General features: G+C 36.2%; 1 long non-coding RNA gene across 1 annotated transcript; it reads right to left on the bottom strand.

Annotated features, from left to right (window-relative positions):
* Nucleotides 1-1908: 1908 nt before the first annotated feature.
* Nucleotides 1909-2368, bottom strand: LOC149958371 (uncharacterized). Its single transcript, XR_016478279.1, has 2 exons — nucleotides 2180-2368; nucleotides 1909-2119 (listed from the first exon to the last, which is right to left on the bottom strand). It is a non-coding gene; the product is annotated as an uncharacterized LOC149958371 (long non-coding RNA).
* Nucleotides 2369-27032: the final 24664 nt, after the last annotated feature.

Below are 27032 nucleotides of genomic sequence, written 5' to 3'. Positions count from 1 at the left end.
ATTTCTTCTCCTTCTAAAGTGTAGTTTAACAGTCAAAGATCCGAATGCGAATGGCGCCGGTTTACCCCGCGACGTCATTATATGCACGCTAATTGTATCGAAATACCTCTTTGAAACTCGTACATAATGCGGCATATCGAATATCTTGCCAACATTGTTACCAAAAGAACCCTCTACGGGAAATATTCTGACGAGTGGGGCTAGCGTATCACCAATTATCTGATCTTCAACCACGTCAGTATACACGAACAACTGCTTGGGCTCATTCACCGTGATCCGGGAGGATCTATTAAACCCGAGGATCGCTTCGAGACTCCTATGTATTTGAATAATTGTATTCGGAACTTTCGTGGGTTTCAGCGTGACGAATCTTGTAACCTCGTTGTATTGAAAAGACGTTTTCAATTCTTTTAACACGCTTTGGCATCTCCCGTTAATCTTCTACACTAAATGTCCCATGGAAGTGTAGTGCCCGTAAGGTATCTTGAATGTATGATACGAACCCGTCAATTTAGGTGCACATTTATTTACTTCTGATAATTTTATAGAATTGTCAATAGTAAGTTCCGTCTTCTCTGGCGGTTTCTTTTTACGTTGAATACCACCTTGATTAGCACGTTTATTGATAGTCCCAAAAGGCGCCTCGTCTTGGTATTCTGCGAAATCAAGCTTTACACGTTTTTTTATCGATCTCGATCGTTTCCCTTGTTTGATCGTCTACGGGCGCGTTACTGGTCGGTTCGTTCGTTCGCGACTGATTTAACGGGTATGCCTGATTCCGTCGTATCAACCGTGACCGGTTTGTTATCTATCGCCGTGTTTATCGGAACAACAACGGACACCGGCGCTTTGTCCTCAGTTTTATCGTCTACGAAAGGCTCGTTTGCTATAACATCGTCTAAGAAAGGATCATCCACGAAAAAATCATCATCGATATTCGAGTCCTCGTCTCGCGTATTGTCGCGGACTGGTTCATCGGATTGAGTTTCAATTTTTTTGTTATCTTATTACGTTTTTGAGAATGGTATATTCCAAGCGCATTCCCCAACGCAGCCTCGTGTCTTATTCGATCGAGGGGCGTACAATCGGGAGGAAGTGTGATGTCGTCCGTAATCAAAAACTCGATAGTGTTTTCGCCCTGGTGGAGGTTACAGAAGGCGCTAGTATAGTTAATCTCAGTTAAGGCACATTCCCAATCTCCGTCCAGTTCTACGGGTTTCGCTAACCTGGTCGTATACGAGGCCATGGTATTGTACTTGTATATCTTCATACTCGCGTTAGACGGCAATGTCAAATACATCTTGCTTCTTTACCCAAGAATTAGCACTCGGTGGATATCCAATATAACTAACAAGGTATTCTGTCTGGCTTCCTCGTTTTCTCGTCTTTAGTATTTTATCGATGTGGTACGCTTCGGGTTTCGCCACAGATTGTAATTCTTCCTTTTATCGGTTCACCCGCGAGATCTTCGAGTATATAAAGAGGCGGGTCGGCCTTCACCACCCGGACAATTTTCAAAACTTCTTTCGACCAATTACCAGGGTAAGATTTCTCGAACTTCCCCTTGTTTTTACTCATTCGACAACGATCTCCGGTTTTGAATTTAGGCCGTCGCCTTTTGGGTCGTTTTTTCCCTGTTTCATATATATCGTTTTAAAAACTTTCAGTACGTTGTCGGGGTTGACATCTAAGGGGGCCATCTTAATAGTTGAGTGGATAGTGGTGTTATAGCTCTGGAGCAAATCAGGTAGGACGTCCAAATACCGATACGTATTGTTGTTACTCGTGAAATATTTGTACATCTTCGATTTCAGGGTTCGATTAAATCTCTCAACCATACAAGCCTTAATATCGTCGTTCTCGCTCGTGAAAAATTTAAAGTTTTTACTTTTAAGGAAGTCTTGAAAATTTTTGTTAAGAAACTCGGTTCCTTTATCAGTCTGAATTTTTAGCGGCGTAAGATCGGCGTAAGATCGGCGAAAAATTTCTTGGTGGCTTCTACGATGTCTTCCCCTTTTTTGGACTTTATAAGGATAACCCAGGCTCTTCGGCTAAACGTATCGATGCACACGAGTAGATAGTTGAATTTTGCAATATCTCGCATATCAGCCAAATCCATCTGGAATGGATCCCCGATATTAGTAACAAAGACTATCTCTTTTAAAATTTCGATACGCACCTTTATGTATCGTGTAAGAGTCTTGAGTAGACAACCAGTTTACGACTTGTTCTCTGGAAATCCCCTTTTCTTTAACGGCGTTATAAAGCTTAGCCACCCCGTCGTAGCTGGCCGGATGCTTTGGATCGTAGTAAATTTTCTTCAACACGAGCTCGTGATTCCGAATTCGTTCCATGGTTGTTTACCCCACCAAGAAATGATACCGGATATTAATAATAATAATAATAATAATAACAATAACAAGACACAAAATTTGGAAATATCGATACGCACCTTGATGTATAGCGCGAGAGTCTGGGGGGGTAGACAACAAGTTGTAATACAGATTAGTCGTGGCTGGCAGGGAGCTTAGAATCGTAGTAAATCTTATTGAAGGCTAGCTACGGTGTTCCGAATTCTGCCCATTGTTGTTTTACGGGGGCTGACTTCTTCTTCTTCGTATTCTTCTTAGCGTAAGATCTAAGAGTTCTCTCGATGAAACCGCTTGATAAGGTTCTAGGTTTTATACTGATGGGTGATTTGACGATCGAAGCTCTTTTAAATCGTTTTATTATCGGCGATAGTTTTTTTCTTTTTAACGCTAACTGGATTGGCGGACGACGATATTTGCACTAGCGGCGAGGGTATTAAAGACGAGAACTCCGACCAGCCAATAGGAGGGCGCGTTCCCTGATTATTGTTTATGGCTCCAACGCCGTAGCTTACCAAAGTGGCAATGTCTGACCCGGGAATCGGTTTATCGTCAATGAACAACTCACCGTCGGAAGACCACGAAACTCGATTTAAACTTACCAATTGTTTCAGTAGCTGTTTCGCGCTGCCCTAAACTCTATCGGAATGACGTTTAAAAACGCGCTATCTTGTCCAATTTTTATTTTATTTTCTGGCTTAGTCGAGAGATGGTGAATGTTTTGATAACGTTGAAACATTTGTGTAAAAAGTTTAACTTTATCACGATCGTCGATATTAGAATTGAGTACCTCGTACATATCAGTATTTAACCCTCCGATGGATGAACCGAGAGGGTGGGGGAAAACGGGTGAATCCCTCACTCGAATTTACACCTAAAGTGTCAGCGTATCCCGCGGATTCTTCAATAATATAATATATTGCGCGTTGATGGAAATCTCCCTATATTCTCTATTTTTCGGGAAAATATTCTGTGTAATGAAGATGAAACTTAGATTTCTGTGGTGCACTCCTTTCGTGAAGAACGCGCTGATTTGCCCGTTGTTTTCGTGCATAAGATCGTCCGCGATCAAAAGAATATGTTCGTTTTCATTACCATGGTAATCGTCGAGTTCCAGAACCCCTTCCCGGAAAATCACAAAGTCTTTCATGCCTTCATAAAGAGGCTGCCATTCGTTATAATGCCAGAATATTTTTGATGGAGGCGGTGATATCATTTGATACCGATGTTTGATTAAGCGCTCTACCAGATAAGTCTTCCCAGAAGCCGAAGGGCCACTAATAATTAGAGAGAACTAAAGATTAAATACTAAATGAAATAGCGCGCGAAAGGTCATTGCTTTTTAACGTAAAAATTTTGGTGCGCGATTTTTCTTATAACCATTTACGATCTAGTTTAAAGGTATAATCGTTTTCGCGTCTACACCCTATTACCCTTCTATCGCGTCAAGTCGTTGTCCCGTATACTGATGCTGCCATTTCCACTTACATCGTTTAACGATATTCAACACCGAATGACACTGGTTGTAGCTCAACTACTTCCCCATTTTTTTATTTATTTTTTTTTAAATTTCTATAGTTAACCCCAGTTTGTTTTTTTTAACTGTCGCATAGACACTCAGAATTTATAACCCGGTGTAACTAGTAACAGAGACCACACCACCGGAGTTCTTTCATCATAGTGCCAGCGTCCCCCTCTAACATTTTTTATCAACCCATTATTATTATTATTCATTAACTGATATTATTATTATTATTATTTAAAAAAAATTAAGGGCAGCCCCCGCCGCCGCCGCCGCGAAAATTTAATATCGCGATCGCGATTCTCGCGTATGACCTTCGCGCGCGATGTTTTTTTTGATAGTTCATTCTCTCCATTCTTGGTAGCCAAAGGGTAGAGTTTTAAAGTTATCGATTACTCGTAATTTGTTAACGACTGGTCTATACTTTTTACTTCTTTAACGGTTACTACCGTGTGATCTCCTAACCGACAAATGTGATGTGGGATTTCAATTTCGATCGGTAGAGTAGGAGCGACAACATCTACCCCCATCATTCCCTTCAAGGAGTAAGTTCGCTTTAAGATATAGCCAGGTCCCCTCGTTTTATTTCATTATTTTGGCTTATGTTCCCATTACATTATTTTTAAGAGTGTATTTTTGTTAAAAAGGATTAATAAAGATAATTTTGATTGAGATCACACTTTTTTTCTGAGATTCCACAACCTCCCCTTTCCATTTCCCTTTTTATAATCATTTTCGGTGGGAGCGTATAACACCGGACTATTAACATCATTTGATTACTTTCCATCTAATCACAAAAACGCTCCGACCGTTATACCCATACCTCATCCTGAAGATCAATCTCAAGAGAGGTTCAATCGCTGCCTCAGGAAGAGTCGAAGTTGCATTGAAAGATCTAATGGACTAGTCAAGTCTCTGCGGCGCGCATTGAGTGATTACGGAGGGAATTTGTTGTATTCCCCTGAAAAGGTTTGTAAATTTGTGCACGCTTGCGCCATCTTATATAATTTCTACCTCAACGAGGGTATGGAAATGCCCGAGCCTGAGGTAGTAGAACAAGATGACACAAGCGAAGTTGAACTCATTCGTGAACCCCCTAGCCCTCAGTTGCAAGCGCGTGCAAATCACGTTTTGAATCAATTGGTTGAAAACTTGAGAAGGCAAAGAAATGAGTCAATAAGTTTTCTACCAATTGATTTTATGTGATTTGCACTGACCCTATTTTAAATTTAAACCTTGAATAGGGATACTTATATATCTAATTGCCTATGATATAATCACGGGACCAAGGTCCGATAATAAGCTAGAAACTCACTTTTATATAATGCCAAGAAAAAATTGTTCCTTGGGGATAACACTCTTTCTCGTTTTACTTACAAAGGTGGAGACATCGGTCAGTTAGCAAGGCTAGTGATGTAATAGGTAAATTCCACCTTTATTGCATGAAACAGTTTGCCCTAGACGTACAGCCTCTAAGATATTTAGTTAAGACACTTTTTAAATTAGAATTTATGGATTTTGTAGTAGATGGAAGGTACATATCTTCATGTTGCTGAACACTGTCAAACTTATATAGGTATATAAGTTTATTTTTATAAAGCAAACCATTTTATCTTCAATATGGATAATATATATTCCGTAAATGATAAAATTTTCTGAATTAACTGTATAGTTGACTTTAATTGTTTTTGAATGTATGAATTTGCGAATATTTTATTGGTCGCGGATTACACGGAATAGTTATCGATTAGTCTGAATGCATTAGGGTCTACAAAACCAATTACTGCGCGAAGTTTAAATTGTTTCTAAAAAATTATTACATTTGTAGGTATTTCCTACAATTTAATTCGCATTTAATCGTGCAGGAAAAATTGTCAGCTCTACGAAGAAATGGTTAAATGTTTCCTCTAGAATCGTAGATACGTTTGAAGTAGAACAGTCTACAGTTAAAACTGTACAAATATTTTAATCTGAAGAACAAATTTATTTTCGTAAAAGTATTTTGTTTAATTCAACCATTGTCAACTTATCCTGCGGCTTCACTACATTCGCCTCATACATGCCGTAGGATGGATGCTCTTTGTACAAATGATAGAAATGATTATAAGTCGTGCCTATTGCGGTTTTTCAGACGTCCCGTTCTACTCATTTCAATGTGAAGTTCTAAATATGAAGACCTGGGACGTTTATTAGGTGGCGAGATTCCCTGTTTCCTCCGTTTTTCCTTTTCTGATAAATTATTTTGATCGCTTAGTTTGCAATTTCTCTTTTCTCCGAAAACGTCTTCGCCTTCCAAACGGTAACTGCAGCCTTCAATTATATGTACAGCTACCTATACGTTACACAGGATCAATAAAATTAATGAAATGTTGCTTACAGGGCAATACGAACTGAAACTCGAATACAAAGGCATAGATAATTCGACGTTACAACTCAGCGTAGCCCTGACTTAACCCGACATACTTGAAAGAGCTCGGAAAGATACCATTCCAGTTGACTCCGAAGCCGACAGAGAAAAATACGAGTAGATGGTCTCAGAAAATATAAGCGAAGCCTTACGTCAGAGATAATTTAGTAACACTCCATACTAATCCGCTTGTGTACCTTATGAGGAATCCGTGTACATAGAAGTGGCACAATGTTAATCCTAATAAAAAGTAAACGTCTAGTAGCTTCAGATTTGGAAAAAGCCGATGCTTTCACGTATTGGCGGTAGAAACGATTCAGAGAAAGGACGTCTCGAATCAGAATCCAAATGGTCCAATAATGAGAAGGTAAGGTTCTGAGAAAAATAATATTGGGAATCTTAAACCGGGTGGTAAAGAACGGTTCGAGAAATTAGATTCTTATTTACCGTCTAATGATTATATCGTAAGAACGGAAAGTAAATTGACGTCATTGAATACGTCAAAGCAGGATTCAAACGATGAAAGCGACGGTTTACCGGCGCCAAATTCCTTTTTTAACGCAAAGAAAACGGTAACTCTTAAGACGCCAGCTTAAAAAAAGACGTGGACACCGATTAAAAAAACAATAAAAGTAAAATGGTGAAGAAAGACCGCTGGAAAAAGTCTCGACAATTTTGAAGAGTTCAATTTGCATTAAACTTCGGATTGTTCTCCAGAATGTCAACGAGGCTCTCTCGTAATTACTCTATGAATGTCCCTTTGTATGCCTTATCAAATGTTGATTTTGCAACGGCTAAACGTACCCTATCACCAATTTGTAAAGTTGGCTTGCAAATTATTTTAGGATTGCCGTAATGTTTTTTCGAAATAGCCGATTCATTGTTTTTATTAACATCTTTAGGCACAATTCCCGTTGTCGAATGTCTTCGAGAATTGTAAGCTTTTGCAATTAATTGTAATTTATTAAGATAATGTAAATTACCGGTTTATGTAATTACTTTAAATATTTTAGATTTTACAGTGCGAACTTTTTGTAGACTGAAACCGACAGAGTACGTGGAAGAAATCATCCATATCCAAGGTTCGTAAAAATGCTTGCCGCACTATAAGGTTGACTCTCCGGGTTTTGGGGGGAAAAACTTTGGAGGGGGAGGAAGAATCGTGCTTCGGGAGATTGATGTCACATGATGTCGGGAGGAAAATAACAAGGTGTTGGGAATCCTATAGCCAGCCGTTTGCGAGAAACTCCAACAAAAAAGGCCCATAAAACGGAGTGAACGCCGCAGCCGCCGAACAGACGCGCTTTTGCTCAACGAATAGAAATTATAAAAGGTATGTTAATTTTATGAAATTGAACATTTTTAAACAAATATCATTCACGATTTCATACTTAATAACCAAAAATATTTAAAATATCTTGGCTGTTTTTTTTTAAGTTGAGAAGTATTGTTATTTGTTAGTACAATGGCACTCAAATCAACGTACAAGGCTTAATAAGTTTTGAAATATGTTTTGCAGGGCCGTCTTGATGGTGGCTGGATAGAGGTTATTCTTATTCTAATGTCTATGGGTGGCTGTCTGTGATATTTAATATGCCTGGAATTAAGTGCTCAGTACTAGGTTGTGATAATTATTACAATACAACTAGAGACTGCGGTATCTCTTATCACAGTTTTCCGAAAGAATTAAGTTTAAGAAATGAATGGTTAAGAAAGTGTAGTAGCCCTGGATGCATCAGCCGGAAATATGCTCGTATTTGATCCACCCACTTAAATGTTGATGAATTTGAATCTCACCTAAAAACCAAATTCAACCTTTGCAACTCTAAGTCACGCAGCATTTTAAAGAGAACTGCTATACCATCGCAAAATCTTAAAACTAATGCATCATTTTGCCACTTCAATGCAAGAACTAGACCATCTCGTACTCGTGGAAAACTTGAAATTATAGCAAAGGAGGAGGAAATCAAGAATACAAATAATTCTACAGATAAGGCTAACAGCAGCGAGTCAACAAAGTTTCACGATGAATGTTCTCAAGCGTTGGATTGTACCAAGGGTACAAATTTATCTACAATTGAAAAACCCGTAAATACCAATGAGTCAATAATTTTTAACGGAAAAAATTTCCAAGCTTTTTATGTGACTGAAAATTGCGATAGCCTTTATAGTTCTCAAGAAAGCTGTGATATTTTTCGGGCTCAGAGAAATATTCTGTATCAACCAATCATAGTCTGAGACAAAATTTATTTAGTTCATCAATTTTTAAAAATGCCTGTGATATTTCTTCAGAATTTCAAGAAAATTATGGGACAATTTTATATCAAAATAATAACGAATGAAATCTAAAAAAAATGTCCAAAAGGTTATCAGTCTTCTAAAGTTAATTGTGAAAATGCAAATGCGATAGGGCGGAGGCAATTGAAAAAGTGCTAAACTTAAAATAAAGATTAGAAAGTCTGAGAATCGGGCTAGTAAAATTTATAAGAAATTAATGTCTCATAAAGCTTCACGTATTTTAAAAATTAATATGAAAATGGCACAAATAGAAATTTAAACACTTAAGAAGCAAAATATTAAGTTCGTATTTGAACATAAAAAACCCTCAAACGATATGCAGCCAAATTAGATTTATCTGGGGGTATTCTACCTGATATCATTAATCTGACGAAAGCCAGTGCCAAAAACATGCCATTAGTTGAAAAAATAAAGGTTTTGACTTATGATGAAGTGTATGTACGTTCAACCTATGAATACGACCCTAAGCGTAATAAAGTTATTGGAATGCATAGTCAAATGCAAGTGATAATGGCGAGAGGCCTTTTCTCAAGTTGGAAACAATCGATTTACTACGCTTTTGACCAAAAAATGACAAAAGATATTTTATTTCCATGTATTCTTGAACTAGAAAAGGCCGGTTTTAAGGTTGACGTATGCACGAGTGACATGGGTGCAAGCAATATGGGTTTCTAGCGTTCCTTGGGGGTATCCGTACACAAAACACATTTCAATAATCCAGTCAGTCCTAATGAAGCTATATATTGTTTCGCAGACGTACATCATCTCCTTAAACTGATAAGAAATGGGTTTTTAGACTACGGTTTTGTATACAGGGTCTTTTTTTGCTCGGAAAAGTGTTTTTTTTTTTCAAAAACTATTTATAGTACCGATTTCAAATTTGGAAGGTCAATTCTCTATACCGGGGGACATCAGTTTGAGAAATTTGAGCGTTTTCGGTAATGTTTTTCACCAATTTTGAAAAATTATTTTTCGACCACTAGGTGCGAGATAAAAAATTTCTATTATAAAGTTGTAGGCCGTCATCGAAAACCCTTAAAAATTGTTCACTCGACGAAAAACAATTTATTTATCAGTGAAAATTCGAGCTTGAAAAATTTACAAGTTGGTGAAGCCAAATTACGATTGTTTGAAACGATAATTGAAACCGAATTACCTAATCCAGTTGAAACTTTGGTTAAAAAAACGACCGGATTTAAAAAACACGAGGCTATAGGTCAATCCTAAACATGCATTGGGTATTTAAAGGAAAACTTTGGGAGATTATTATCAGTGTTTGATAATATTTCGAACAATGCCTCGTTATTCAGTAGCTGAGCGTACCGAGATAGTTGCCATTTACTATGGAGAAGCAGCGCAAAACCTTAGAAGAGTGACTGAAATCTTCGCAGAAAGACATCCAAATGGAGCACCATCTGTAAATACAGTAAGACGAGCAATTCACGATTTCAATCAATTTGGTAACTTGCAACCTAGGTTTCGCGGATTGGGTCAACCGGATTTAGACTTCGAGAACAATGTACTCGCGTACTTTGTGGCATATCCTCGTCACAGTTGCGCTAACGCCGCTGCTGATTTGGGTTGTTCTGCAAATCGTGTGTGGAAAATTCTTCGTAAGAATCGCTATCACCCATACAGAGCTACGCTCCACCAAGGACTAATTGACGGAGACCATCAAAGACGTTATGAATTTAGCAACTGATTACTAAATGCTGTCCAAGAAGATAGACAATTTTTGCGCCATGTTTTGTTCTCCGACGAAGCGTCATTTTCTAGAGATGGGCCCTTTAATCATCAAAACAGCCATCTTTGGTCTGACATCAACCCACATTGGGGTTTTGAATATCATCACCAGGTTCAATTTGAACGGGTCAATGTTTGGGTTGGACTTGTTGGAAACCGTTTGATTGGTCCCTTTTTCCTGCCGACGAACCTCAACGGCCAAAGGTATTTACATTTTCTACAGAACGAACTGAGTGACGCAATCGACGACCTTCCATTGTTGTGGTTTCAGCAAGATGGCGCCCCTCCGCATTTTTCCCGGCAAGTAACTGAGCACCTCAACAACGAGTTTCCTGAAAGGTGGATAGGGAGAAATGGTCCAGTGCATTGGCCAGCAAGGTCACCTGACCTAACACCGCTGGATTATTTTCTCTGGGGATTCGTTAAAGCAAAGGTATACGCCACGCCCATTGAAACTAGGGAGGAACTCATTAGACGAATAATCAGTGCTTGCCGAGACGTCACACCAGAAATGGTAGAGAAAGCGTTTGAGAACTTAATTGTCCGCGCACAAACCTGTGTTGCAGCCAATGGTGATATTATTGAAAATGTTTTGTAAAAATTTATGTGAATAAAATATCTGCATTTAAAAACCAAACGTGTACATTTTTTCAAGTGTGAAAACTCTACTACGTTTGTATTAGACTTGTTCCCTTTTCAATTATCGTTTCAAACAATCGTAATTTGGCTTCACCAACTTGTAAATTTTTCAAGCTCGAATTTTCACTGATAAATAAGTTGTTTTTCGTCGAGTGAACAATTTTTAAGGGTTTTCGATGACGGCCTACAACTTTATAATAGAAATTTTTTATCTCGCACCTAGTGGTCGAAAAATAATTTTTCAAAATTGGTGAAAAACATTACCGAAAACGCTCAAATTTCTCAAACTGATGTCCCCCGGTATAGAGAATTGACCTTCCAAATTTGAAATCGGTACTATAAATAGTTTTTGAAAAAAAAACACGTTTCCGAGCAAAAAAAAAGACCCGGTATAATCATGTTGAAATAACCAAAGGGCCAGTGCAGTTGATTGTAAAAAATTATAATAAGGAGTTAAAAATATGCCACAAAATAACCAAATTACATTTAGAATGCGTGCAGACTGCGAGACAAAATGTTAGACTAGCCGCGGAAATATTGTCACACACTGTTCCCACAGCTGTGACTAGGTTAAACCAAATAGCAATAATAATTTGCTTTTTAATGTAGAGGAACAAAAGGCAACAGCCGAGTTTATAGAAAAAACCAATAAGTGGTTTGATGTAATGAATTGTTACACGAAATATGACAAAAACCCTAGCAAGAGTGCATACGGTATTAATTTTGATGAACAAAATAAAATTTTAAATAATATCAGGTGTATAAAAAAACTGAACCCTAATAGTAAAAATAATCCAAAAAATAATAGTGAAATTCCCCAGCATGGTTGTTTGCAGACATTCCTAAAAGGTATTTTAACATCAGCGAAGTCCTTAATCAGTCTGTGGTATGGAACAAAATACATACTTACGCATAGACTTAACCAAGACTGTTTAGAAAATCTTTTTTCGCAGTTAAGAACCCGGGGAGGTTAGGACGACCATCCCACCCCTTTAAACGCTATGTATCGTCTTAGAATGAGAATTTTAGGGAAAAACCCAGGAATAGTGCAGAACAATGCAAATAAGTTGCACAAACTATAGACGAATACTTTGTAACTAGCATATTTAAAAAATCAGACATAACTTATGAAGACCTAGACCTGGACTTTGTAGATGATGATATTCTTAGCATAGAAGAATCCAAACTTACTTTAAATGAAAAAGATATATTGATTTCTAATACCTAAAACTGTTCAAATTCTACTATATCGTTAAATCCTAACATAAATGTGTGTAATGGCAGTCCCCGAAAACTGTTAAGTTACTCCCCTAAAAAATCAAACTTTGGGAAAGAAAATACCACCGTTTTAAGTAGTGAGGAAGAAGGGTGAATAGAATATTTGGCTGGCTGGGTAGCCAAGAAGTATTGTGAAAAATAAACCTCGTTATTTAACTACTCTTGATATGCGTAGTTGTTTTCAATCAGGTACCCATGTTTCCCGGTCACGCAGATATCGCTGCTTTTGTGACTCACCGTGGTCTATTTAAACCCAAGGTTTTATTGTTTGGCCTGACAAACGCTCAGAGAATGGTAAACTGTCTGTTTTCCGACCTGTACCATCTCTGCGTCTGCGCGTATCGCGATGATCTCATAATCGCTTCCACAGATTTTGAAACTCACATAAAAACCCTCGAAATAGTTTTTAATAGGCTTCTAAAAGCCGGACTCACGATTAAAGCGTTTAAAACGCATTTTTGTAAACAAGAGACTCGTATATTAGGTCACATAGATTCGGACGCGGGAATCCAGGTAGATCCCGACCAGACGGCCACTATGAGAGATTTCCCCACTCCCCGTAATGTAAGAGGGCTTCGGCAATTTTTGGGGATGGCGTCATATTATAGACGTTTTATTGATAACTTTTCAAAATTATCCAGTCCGTTAACGGCCCTCTTTCATAAACATGTAACATGGCACTGGGGTCGGAGCAAGACATAGCGTTTAATACTTTAAATGATAAACACCCCTCAAACACGGGTATTGGTGCAATTTTATCCCAGGTCATAGATAAAAAGAAATATGTATTACAATACGCTAGTCGATCCTTGAGTGACATTGAGCGCCGATATTCCACCACCTTCTATTGAAGGGTCAACATTCGAAAATTTTTACTGATCACAGTGCCTTACGCTGGCTTCTCTCTGCTCCGGACCCTAGCAGTAAATACGCAAGGTGGAATGCCCGCCTTCAGGCCTTAATTTTAATGTACACCATATTCCCGGAAAGGATAATGCGGTAGCCGATGCGCTCTCTCGTATTCCGAATGATACTTCTAAATCTCCTTATTTTGGCCACACTAGCGCTATTCTAAACCATTCCAAAATCGCCGGGTCAATTATTTATGGTAAAGAGGAGATGCTCGAGGCTCAGAGATAGATCCTCAATCAGGACCCCTTCTTTCATATTTAGAAAACGATAATATAAACCCCAACCATTCCATACGCAAGTGGGTAGAAGATATAGCCCCAATCTGCGACGTTGGAGAAGGCATTTTGTATAAAAGCGTAGGCGAAAAGTTCGACATTGGTTGGGATCCGTGTAAAAGTTTAGTCCCCGACTCGCTTAAGGCTCGCATTTTGCACATCAGCCATGATATTCCTACAGCCGGCCATTTTGGCGTAAGGAAAACACTTTAAGGAATCCAAAGTCAATTTACTTGGATAGGGCTCACTCTAGATGTCTTAAAATATTGTAAAACTTGTTCAGTAAGTCAGGCTCACAAAGTGCAGTCTCAAAAACCCGCGGGCTTATTGAAGTCTAGTGAGATACTAGAGTCCTGGGAAATCATTTCCATTGACCTAAAGGGTCCATTTCCCCGCATAGGGGTAGGCGGAACAAATAAATTAACCGCAAAAATTTCAATTAATCATTAAAATTAGCATTATTTGTTTTATACGAATAAATTATACGATTAAACAATGATTTAACATGCAAAATTAATCATTTTTTTTCGGTTATGGATAAATATAAACAATCGTATAATTTCTTATTCAAACGCCGACCTCTATCCCCGCAGTAAGCGTGGCTTTAAATATTTTATTGCTTACGGATTACTTAATAAAATGGGTGGATATTTTCCCCTTACGTAACGCCACCACCACTCCCATCGTACGACACTTAATCGATGACGTATTTACTCGTTTTGGACTACCATCTTGCGTGGTTAGCGATAATGGATCAGTATTTGTATCCAAACTTTTTAAAACATTACAAATTAAGAGAAGGAACACTTCATTATATCAACCCCAAAGTAATCCGACTGTACGTTTTAATCGTATCATTGGTACACAATTTTTTTCCTACGTATCTGGGAACCATCGAGATTGGGACTTCGGTCTTCAACAGTACGCCATGGGCATTCGCACCAGTGTACAAGATAACACCGGTTATAGTCCGGCTTCTTTTATGTTTGGGAGGGAAATTAAAACCCCCCTTAATTTATTGTCATCCAAAAATCCTGAAGAATTTTCAGATCCCGAAAGCTCTCACGGTCCTACCACAAGTAAATAAAGCTTTGGAAAATGCTCGTGTCAATATTAGACCAGCTCAAATTAGGTAAAAATCATATAATGATAAAAATAGAAGGGATTTCAAATTTAATAAAGGTGATTAGCTATCTAGTGCGGTTGATTTCTACGCTGACAAGGTAGCTCCGAAGATCGAGGGCCCTTTTAGAATTTCAGAAAAATTATCGAAATTAACGTACAGGTGAGGTTAGAGACGTTAGAAAGGAAACCGCTCACAAGCACCTACTACGTTACTCAGTTAAAACCATATTTTGCGCGAGCAAAAATTGATTTAAGTCCTCGTGACGTCTATTTATAGGCAAATAATATAAAATTATTTCACAACCTCCGTTGGAAGGTCGTCCCTTACGGCCTCGCGACAAAACAACTGGTATGGCTATTTGCTCAGGGTACAGTTAAATATCCCACGTTTACAGTATAAAGTTTTCAGTATTGATGTATAATTTGTTTGCTCTTTCTGCGCATTTCGCTATTTTTAGGGCATTGTTATATACGTATTTCCTTTTTTTTTTTAAAATTGGTGCACCATTCCTGTAAATATTGAGATATCTCGTTCTTGTTTGTGTTTCCCTGTTTTTCAGGGGTATTGAAGTTAGTTTTTGTAATAAATAATGTAGTAGTGTCACACAGGACGTGCGACCTTTAAGTTTGGGAGCTTTGTAACAATAAACATTCCGATTTAATTCCCATTACATATAATCCCTATTTTATTAACAGTTTACGTACTTTTAATCCTAACTTATATACCTACGGAATATTATTCAAATATAATATAGTAACTTTTACATTTATTTTTTCCAATGCTCGTTTAAAACCGATCCTTTTCCCTTTTTTTCGGTTGACGGTTTTACTTATACTCGCCAGTTTGCTATTAAATTGATTAAGAGGGTTTAATGACCATAGCCCACTATTCCCCGTACTGTCACTTTTGACCTTGTTCCGTATGTGCTCGCGAAACTTCACTTTTGGTCTTGGTTAGGACCTTCTCTCAAATACCAAAATAGTTTAATTTACAACCCCTTTTCTTTACCATACTTTCGTTTTAAAGAAAAGAATTGAGAATTGCCAGTAAGGGCTTATGTTTGTATAACTTCCAAGGAGGAATATTTTCTGATATTTCTAATTTTTATTGTATTTTACTCTTCGGAGTTTCGTTATCTTTAACCCAAGGGTTAAAGATAATTTATGAATGTTAGTGAAGTGTTATCCAAAAGTGCGTGGTGTTTAACCTTTGACCGAAAGGGGGTCACCAATAACTGGTGCTCCTATGTCATAAACACTAGGTTCAACCCCACGTGGCCGATTGGCTTAACTCTAAGGGACGCCAAGGCGTGATTTGGTCCCCTTGACATCACCAGCGACCCAGATGAAGAACAATCATCTGACTCTTTGGTTAAAAACCAAGAGTCCGTCAAAAATTAGAGAGATCCTACATGCCCTCCTTGGTTTAGCAACTCACAAAATATTGCTCTGATTACACAGAGATGTGCGGCTTCTGTGGCTTAGTCTAAATTTGTGCGCGGATCGTAAAACTTAATAAAAGATGTAAATCAAAAGAGATCCGTATGATCCACTCGTTCTCGCTCTTCTTTCAACAATTATGTGGCGCACTTCTACTTAGTTTTCACCGTCCAACAATTTGATTGTTGAACTACTGGACTCTTGACTCCATACCACTTAAGTATGCTTTAAAATAACTATTGCCTTCTGGCGACCACTTCTGTGTACGTAATAACTCTTGTGTCCTTGTGACAAAATGTTTTTAAAAGTTTCTTTAAGGAAACGTTATTTTAAAATAATTTTACTTCTTCTAAATAAATTATTTGGCAATTCTCAATCGCACTCTTCTGATTTAGTATTAAATATAAACTTAGATTATCACTAGACACCTTTAAAATTAGTCATGCCCTCGCTTACACCAATAGTGAAGTTAAGCGAGTTACCCGGGACTAGATAAAATATTGACGTAATTTACTATAAGCCTACTAATGTATATTTTCCATTTAGGGCTTACTTCATTTTTGAATTAAATATATTACAATTTCACGGGATATCCGCACTCAATCGCCGGTAGTTATTTCTTCAGACGAAGAACTAGAGCAGCCGCTTGATCGCGCAATGAGCATCATTTGCTTAACAAATAAAAAAAAAACATTTTGCAAACCTTATAATCGTATTTGCACGTTCGAAGCCTGCGCGAACCGATAAATTAGCATGCATTACATTTATAAAAAATGCCCAGTTTGTAGAGTGCAGTTATTCAATTTCGAAAGAGTTTATTGTTAAGTTTTAAAATAAAATCCACTATTGCACAGTTTGAAATATTTCGTTATGTACAAGGCTTAGCCAGTTTTCCATAGTTTATTGTTAATAATATTGAAAAAAAGTACACAGGACGAACGCCTTACCTAACTTGACCTGTGATTATAATTTGAAATATATGAAGGTCTTTCATTCGTTCGTCGCGGTTTCCCCTACATCCATTCCCATAAGCTACAATTTACCCTAAATTTGTTATACCATGAATTCTTCTCCTATTTATTTTATTTGAAAAATTAAATTTTTGTTCAAAATAAAATTGTTTCAACTGCTAAACCTGCTTTCTCTCTTTTTAAATTTATTTTTTGGCACAAACCGCAATGAAGGATGGGTAAACAATGAAAACACTTGAAAAGGGGATTGGCATTAAATTACTTTTAATTTGTTCCAGTCTACGATAAAAAATTATTGTTTATTGGAACCAAATAAAGGTATAAATACGATGCAATGGAGACTAGAAAAGGTAAATCGGTGTCAAAATGCATCTTATGATCTTAATAATATGATAGAATATTAATATTTAAAATTATAATTTTGATCAAAAAAGTAAAAAACGAGGGCTGTGATTTTGGTAAAAACGTTTTCTTTTTAAAAGCATAGACTGTGTAAATAATAATAATATTATTAAGACTTCGGCTTGAAAAGGGGCCACGGCTCGAAAGCTCGCCGTGATTGTAAATATTACAAATAAACCTTTTTAATCAGTCATGAAGTATCGTGTCTCTTTTATACAATTTTACTAGATTCTCCAATTAAATTATGATCATATTGTTGTGAGATTCCCAAAGGAATTTGGCCTCGACCCCCTAGTAGAAGAAAGTCAATTATATTTGGATATTGTTCAAAATGTTTCAAATTTAAAATGTAATTTAATTTACTAAAATAAAACTTTTGCTATAATCTGTTTCTCTTTATTGTTATATATACATTTAAAGATGACGGTATCAAAAACCGATAAAGAATTAAGTAAAGTTTATTACGATGTTCAAAACCCATGCAGTTATTCTAATAGTGTCACTTTAAGAAAAACCTTTTCCAAAAATTCGGAAAAAGAAATCAAGTTTTTATTCAAAAACCACCAGCCTACGTAACAACTATTGATGAAACATTTATGGCATATTTATTAGATCTGCCTCTTTTACAAGCGTTTAATAATAATAAAAGATTTATTCTTCTAGTTCAGTAAATACGTTTTTATATATCCATTAAGAAATAAGACCTCGAACGAGATTGTTACGGCGTTAAGAGACATTTTCAAATTTCTTAATTTTTGTACCGATGCAGGTTCGGAATTTAGAATCGCCCCATTTCGTTCTCTTTTAAAAAAATATAGTAAACATCATTATCTCGTATATTCGGGAAAAAAGGCCTCTATGATTGAGAGACTTGTTCGCACTGTAAAATCTAAAATATTTAAAGTAATTACATAAACCGGTAATTTACATTATTTTAATAAATTACAATTAATTGCAAAAGCTTACAAGACATTCGACAACGGGAATTGTGCCTAAAGATGTCCTAAAGATGTTAATAAAAACAATGAATCGGCTATTTCGAAAAAACATTACGGCAATCCTAAAATAATTTGCAAGCCAACTTTACAAATTGGTGATAGGGTACGTTTAGCCGTTGCAAAATCAACATTTGATAAGGCATACAAAGGGACATTCATAGAGTAATTACGAGAGAGCCTTGTATGTATATGGTTAAAGACTTGTCAGGCAACATAATTAAAGGCGCGTTTTACGCTCCAGAAATGGTTAAAATTCAAGAGTAAAGAGCTACAATCTTAATTCAACATTTTGTCAGCCATGGGTAAAGTACACATTCTCCTGGGGGTTGCCATCGTAATATTCGCGATGAAATTTAAAAAAAAGGAGTCCCGAATACACCTTAGACATTGGGGTTTGTGACAAAGCCTACGACCTTGGAAAATATACGTATCTCGTAAAATGTAACGAAACTTTCGACGTGCTACATTTTAAGAAGGAAAACGGAACCTTGAAACCATCTATTAGAGGAATCAACTTAACGAAGGATCAATGTTAAAATTTATACACTTTGACGGTAACGTGAAAGATGAACACTATTCAAATTCAAGTCATATTACGGTGTGATCCACACTCAAGAGATAAATTTATCGGCGTGTTTCCAGCAAACAGATTACCGAAGCCTCCAATTAAAAAAAGCTATTGTTTTTAATTAATACTGATCCCGACACTCTTCTCGGCTCTCATTGGACAGCGGTTAACAAATCGGGTGACACTCTGGCCTTTTTTGTTCTCTAGGCAGATCACATCGTGTCTATGGATTTTCACTAGAACGTTATTGTAATCGTATTCGATACAGTACTCATAAATTTCAATAAAAAAATTCAAAACTGTGGACCTCATGTAATTTATTTTTTAACATCAAGCTGTACGGGAATATCTTACAGTAAAATAATAAACGAATTATATAATTTCAATTTAAAAAGAAATGATAGTTTAGCGTTGTTAAATTTATGTATTCATTTGATGAAAGATTGGAACAAAAATAAAAATATTTGTTTAAAAAAAATGTGTATTAATTTCATACATAAATAATGTTACACATAAGTATTTTTATTATTCTTGTCAGCGCGAAGGTCTTGTTTGTCGTTTCGGTTTGGGGATTTCTTTGGCGAGGGTGATTTTAACTTTTGTTGCGGTGAGATTGGAACTCCACCTACAGCAGCCTCCTCCGAATCTAGTTCTTGACTCCAAGCATAGTCCTTGCTTAAATGACTTCCAATATCGAAATTTTCGAAATATTCTCCAAATATTTCATTTTCTCGATTTAAACGATTATCCATATTATTATCACTAATTGTTCTCGGTCGTTTAACAATCGGCGTTGATGATTTTCTTTCACTTGAATATATAACCTTTAAGAGACCCGGAAATTTGACATCCCCTCTAGACTGTCTATTCTCTCGTTGACTAAGATAATTCTTAATCTTGCGAGTCATTGTATTGAGGGGTAATTCGGCCACTTCCCCGGCGTTTATTTCTTCAGGCGTTTTGAGGGTGAATATATTTGCGAAGCAAGAGGGGAGTTTAAACCGGTGTTTAATGGAGCAACATGTACGGGTGCTGGATAATTAGTAATCTCAACCTTGGGTACTGCTGTTGCACTTCGCATTTCTTTAGCCTCGCTAAGAACTCGTAACAATTCTCGTAATTTGGATCGACTGTTAATTTTTTTCATTTTATCTTTTATTGAATAAATTTGCAATTAGCGGTACGATAGATCCCAGGAGTGCTAGTATGAAGAATCCGTTACCCTTTTGAATTAAAAGGGCACACTTTCGTTTTTGCGATATTTTTGGACTGGCTAATAATCTAATAGCTTTTTTATATTTAGCGAATTGTTTTTTCTTGGGTTTTGATAAAACAATTCCTCCATCCTTCAAATTTTTGAAATCAGTTTGTAAGGCTTTAATTGCTTTGTAGAGCTGTTGGCTAATAGATTTTTCATATTTTACCTTTGACTTTATATAATGTGTTTTAAACTTGGCAGGTGGGTTTGCAATAGCACTCGTTTTTTACGTAGTCTTTTTGGAGCCATTATCTTTAATGATCTTGATAATAATATACTAAATGATTTATTATCGGAAAAACTACCATTTTTGGTCCGTTTTTTTTTCAAAAGTGTACGATCTTAACCGTAAAATATCAGGAGTTGTAACAGATGAATCTATAAATAGGGAATTGTAAGGTTCGCTAGTAGCCATATTATACGAATTTTTCATTAGTTTTGTATTATTATGAGATATCTGATTGGCTAGATAATAAATTTCACTTAAATCTCGAGGACATTTAAACAAATACGACATATAAAGAGAGATTAAACGAGATTGTTTGCCTCGAGGAAATAAAGTTTGGGATATTAATATGACTGAAATTTCATAATGATGACTATCTACAGTAACCAATTTAGCAATTTGATCATTTTTGTAAAGTTCGTCCGCTAGATCATCAATAATAAGCAAGAAATTTCTATTTGATTCCCAAAAATCACTTTCCATCGGAGGTAGTCATTGAATAAACTATATCGGGTAAAAGTTGAGATAAAACTTGGCAACCGGGTTGCCAAACGGAGTAGCAATAAATAATTTTAAAAGGAGGTTTATCAATTAATACATTCCTCCATCGAATAACGTTGTTAACCCATGAGGATTTTCCTGACATTGTAGGGCCTGAAACCATTATTCGGAAGGGTGAAAGAAGTTTTATGTAAGACATTGTCGTTTAATCAAAGGTAATATACTACGTAGATTGTTAGTACATTGTTGGTTTTTATACACTATATTAAAAATCAACAAAAACATTTTTTTTTAATTTTTCAAAATCGTTTATTAAAAAATATTCCTTCACTAGCTACTTAAAAAATAAAACACATTATTTTTGAAAAAAAAAATAATAAACATCATAATTTCATCACCAAAGATAAACTCAAAATTATACATTAATTTCCATTTTTAGTAAACATTCTACTTTAAAAATTAAAAGTTTAAACCCCAAATTGTTCAAAAATAAAGTATTTACACTATTTTCGGTAGAAATTTCATTTATTACAACTATATGACTCGGGTTGCCAAACGGAGTAGCAATAAATAATTTTATTAGGAGGGTTATCAAACAATTCATTTCTCCAATTAATTAGATTACTAACCCATGAGGATTTTCCTGACATTGTAGGTCCTGAATCCATTATTAAAACAAAGACAATACACTACGTAGATGTTTAGAAAATGGTTGGTTTTACACACTATTGAAAAATCACACATTTTTCCAAATTTTTAAAAACCATTTTATTAAAACATATTTCAACACTATTTTTTGAAAAAATATTCCTTCACCAGTTAATTAAAGTTTGAATTAAACATAAATCAAAATTTTGAATAAAATTAATAACAAATCCTTCACCGAAAATAAACACAAAAAAGTTTAAACCTTAAAGTGTTAATAAAAAAATATTAAATGATTAAAGGAAACTTGTTTTGCGGGTTTTTTGTACACAAATTTTTCTCCTAGTCTTATGCTTAAAACCTGATAATTTTTTTTACAGTTGTTCATTTCGACATTCTAAATAACCGTAGGGTACGCTAGAGATATTGTATTTTAATACACGTTTACAACAGGTTTTTTTTACAAAGTCTTACTTAAATTACCAACTCGCAACAACATATTATATTTATAACGTTAAAAGCAATTTTTACCTTAAACTCTGTATTTGGGACGAAAATAATTTGTTTAAAAGCGTCAAAGTGAATAATATCCGCGTTAGGCCTTTTAATATGATTTCGGATTTGTTATCTGGACCCCTGTAACTGTATGACTTTGGACCGGTGGACACGAATTTGGTAATATATGTATTCGGGGTTTCACACGTTAATTTGCCTAAATTACCACCGAGGGGGGTAACCATTCGTTTGGTAAATGTGTAAATTGAACACCATCTGTATCAAAATATAGTGCTCGCTTTCCCAACTTATTAATTAGTTTATGTAAATCAATACGTCCATAACTGTTGACAAAGGCAGCAATTATAACATTACCTTTGCGAAATGTTGGTACAAGCTCACTTTTTTTATACATTACCATGGCAACGTCGTTATTGAAAAGATCAAAATCTGTTAATCTATTTGTTTGGTCTGAAACAATTTCGGTTAATTGAGAGTAGGGATGCATAATTTTATACGTTGATTTATGAATTCTGAGCTAATTTGGCTGATGTCCTAAGGGCAGGATGATCAACAATTTCCTCCGGCGCTAGCCTAACACCGTCAGCTTCGTATATTGCGTCTAAATGTTGTTTTTGCTCTTCATATGTTTTTGCTCTTCGTTGGAAATCCCGAATTTTTAACTTAAGCCTTAAAAAAATGTTGATATATGGTTTGAAAAAATTGGTGGTATGATTGTAGTGGTAGACGTCGAATATGTCTAACAATTTCTATTGACACTATGATATCGCATAATAGATATCTATCGAGGTTAAAACAACTATGAGTACTCGCTCAACCTGTGTATGGGTGCATTTATCTACAATGTCTTTTACAAAACTTGCGCATAAAGGATAATAAAGTTTGTTATTGGACCGATAGGGTAAAACTTGTAAAAAAGAGATTTTGGGGGTAATATTCCATTGGTTATAATTGCAAAATAAGCGTTAGACGTATAATCAAAGTTATTCGTAATAATGTTAAGCTGTTTACAACCAAACAGCGTAAAGGCTGCAAAAGTCAAAATATCGGATTTGTTCTCCAATTGAATGATCTATTTCGTGGTATAATTTAATCGTGCCTACACGCCCTCCGACTAAAGAATCTCTGGGGTTAATTTTAGGAATAATTTTAATATTATTAAAAAATGCATTCGACTCAGCATTTTGTCTTAACATATCTAATATCGAACATTCAAAAATTTGAACATGTGTGGTTTGGCAAATTTTCTGTAATAAATTATCTTCGATCCATCGCTCTTTCGTTAATTTCTTTAAATGTTTTCCCATCACAGGGTTAAAGGTAGATCCGGAAAAATGTTTTGGGCACCCGTGCCAGAAATCACCCATTACGTCAATTGCTATACGGGGTTGTTACAAAACCCATCTACGAAATATGGACCTATGGGCTGTTCTCCCCCCGCACTTCTAACGGTTAGCAAAGCTACATTTTTTTCTTTTTCATAATAACCTAGATATTTTAAAGCAATCTCACTATGATTCTGTCTACTTGCTAAGCCATTAGCCGGGATAGTACATAAAGTGTATGGTTCTAAAAACAAGTCAATAGAGACCAAGTTAAGGGCCCCAGAAAGATATATCCCTCCATAGTTTGTAATATCAATTTCGATTAGGTGTTTATATACCTTGCGAAATTTCTGCATAGCTAAGCGTAATAAATTACAATCAATAAGGTCCCTCGTCGTTTAGTTTTTTGAAATAAAGGGAATATTAAGAAAACTCGTTTCGAAGTAGACATCCCGAAGAATCAAACCTCAGCTGGTTTCCTAGACTTATCATGCCACGAAGTTCTCGATAGTCCTTCTAAACAAGTAGATGTGCCACCCAAAACCACCCCATCCAAGCCAGGTCCATCTTAACCAGGCCAGTCTAAACAAGCAGACGACAGGTGGAAGGATATAGTCGTAGAGTTCTCCCGCCATAAAAACTTGTATTTAGACGTTAGGAGTTACGTTAAAAATAGTATTTAGCCAACCGCGACGATAGATGGCGTATGCGTGAAACTAGAATCGGCGTGGGAGTTGAAATAATATCTAGAACAGATAGTTTATGAAGAAGGTGATTACTCTTTAAGTAACGAGAAAGTTGAGATCCTAGCGGGTATGCGAGGTGAAGTACTCGTCTATAAAAATCGTGAACCTATCTACGAAAAACTATAGAACTTGAAAAATTCCGGTGAAGTTTACGACGTCGCGACCACAATACAAACCGTATTAAATATTTACGAAGGACTATAAAAAACAATGGCCCTCGATCTAAGCTCCCGTTTCAACCCAAAATAACTTTTACTCAATAGATAAAATCGTTTCCAGTTCTTCTCGAAAGTATAGGTGTTAATCCATGCTATTCGAGTGTAATTTTAAAAATTTAGACCAATTGAACCACGCGGATATCAGTAATCAATTAACACGAATTTTCCAATCAATATTAGACAGAATTACGGCCCATAATTTAGGCTACATGCGCGTCAGGGTCGTGGTCTTTTCGGATGAATTACACGATCCATTAAATTTTCAAATAATGAATATTAATGAGTTGACAGCTGAGAGAATTTTAACGGGGATTGAAAAGGTAGCGCAGTCCGTAAAAATAATTTATTTGAAATCACCCCTCAGATTTGATTTGATATTTCTTCAAGATACCCCTATGAGAGGACCCCTAGAAGCGTCAGAACAAGAAGTTTTGAATGTTTAGATCAGTATATTAACCAATGTTATGCATTTATCCCAATTAGGAATACGGACAATTTATGTTTTGGCCGACTATCAATATTTGAAAAATTTGGGACAGGGTGTCAGTTTTAATCAAAACGATTTAAAGACAATTAGAAACGGGCAAAAGCCGGAACAAGAAATTAAAGCTGAAAATTACACGCCCTTGCTCAGGTTCCCGAAGGCCCCGTAGAAATAATAGACATTAACAGATTTCAAATTATTTTTCCCGACTACCAAATTAAATTAATCTCGGCGGACGATAATTTCGATAAAATGTTTATTGGGCCCTTCAAAGTAAAACCAATTTTCCTCTTAAAATTTAAAGAGCACACACGTCGTACGATCTTATTCAGCCATGTTTGGGGCAAAATATTATTGTAAATATTGTCTAGTCCTTTTTTATACTGACAATGAGAAAAATAGTCACGACTGCAGACCCGAGCTTAATTGTCGTAGGTGTCGCGGCCCTGAAAACCACCCTAGTATAGAGCAGGCTACCCGATGTAATGACGGTAATCGGTATTTTGCAGGATCAATTTGTTTCTCTAAACACTGTTTGAATTGTGGGAAAGATTTTGAAAGTAATCATGATTGCGATAAGAAATGCGCTTTTTGCAAAATTGAACATCCCAAAAACGAGTGTCACGTCTTCCCTTTAGAAATAATATAAAATGAGAAACGGCTATGCTATTTTGATTTTGAGACCATAACGACTGACACTGAAATTAGACCCATTTTAATCATATCAGCGATGCAAGAAGACCCATTTCAGGGGTTTGATTGTGTTCAAAATTATCTAGATTATATATTAGCCTGCGAGGTTACAAATAATGGTCGTAAAAGAGATACGGTTACGCGGCCTCTCTTTGAAAACCTGATATTAATTATTCATTTCGGGAGTGGTTTCGATACGCTCCTTATCTTAAACGGTCTATAAAACGAAAGATTAAACCAGAGTAAATTTATAACGGTTTCAAAGCCCTGGGTATTTTTATCGCTCAATTTAAAATGAACTTAATCAATAGTTACATGTTTCTTCCTACAGCCTTTCGAAATTTCTCAAAAACTTTTATGATTGTCCAAAAGAAAGGTTTTTTTGTTATTCATTTGCTACGGAAAATAATTTAGATTATATCGGTGCCCTCCCCGAGAAATAATTTTTTGGTATCGATAAATTTACGGACGAAGAAATCGTAAAATTTAATAAATGGTATGATTCGCAACGTTACGTCGTTTTTGATCTAAATAAAGTTTTAACCGAATACGCGATTGATGACGTTAAACCTTTGCAGAAAGGATTCGATAGTTTTAGAAATTTATTTTTAAAAACCGTCGACTTTGATTTGTTAGGTTCAAACGCAATAACGTTACCGGGAGCCGTAACAAATTTATTCCTTAGTAGATTTGTCAAACCAAACTCTATCGTGATCGTTCCGGAGACGGGGTATCGGAAATAGCATAGTGTCAAGGCCCTGAAATGGTTAGCTTATTTGGAAAAAAATACGTTACGTATCGATTAAACGGTTATTGTTCCTTACCCGAAATAATTGACGAATTTTACGGCTGTCATTACCATAAATATCCACTGCACACTGACCACCAGGCTTACGATAAACAGTTAAAAGATTATAATTTTAATATTTATCTCAAAACCCTGGACCGCGATTTGTTTTAAAAACGGAAAGGCCCAATGCACAGTTCATTAGAATGTGGGAACATGAATATGACCAGTTAATGCGGGACCCAGAAATTGGAAATTTTGGCGATTCTCTACCCTTTACAAAACCGATAGGAGCGAGACGCCATTCGCGGGGGGTGGGTTGAAATCTTTGTGATTTACGCAGAAGCCACTCCCGATCGACGAATCAAAGTCGTTAATTTAATAGCATGTATATAACTTGTAACTTTAATTTTGCCATTAACGCTACGGTGCTGCCACCTACCAATTTAAACCTCCCTATTCTCTCAGATAAAAATAATAGTAAAATTTATTTTACTCCATGCTATAAATGTGCAGATGAACAATGTTTCGAATGTACGCATTGTGATCGGGAACGTAGCATAACCGACGAGTTTAATCTAGCGGTAGAGCACGGTTACAAAATTATTACAATTAACGAAGTACACCAATATAAAGAGACATTCGATTAAGATTGTCCGCTATTCGATGAATTTATTCGTCTTTTC

Source organism: Leiobunum rupestre, chromosome 2 (assembly GCF_980474605.1).
Source record: "Leiobunum rupestre chromosome 2, qqLeiRupe1.1.hap1, whole genome shotgun sequence".
Lineage (NCBI taxonomy): Eukaryota > Metazoa > Arthropoda > Arachnida > Opiliones > Sclerosomatidae > Leiobunum > Leiobunum rupestre.
The sequence above is the reverse complement of the archived record's forward strand: the minus strand, read 5'-3'. Positions and strand labels throughout refer to the sequence as shown.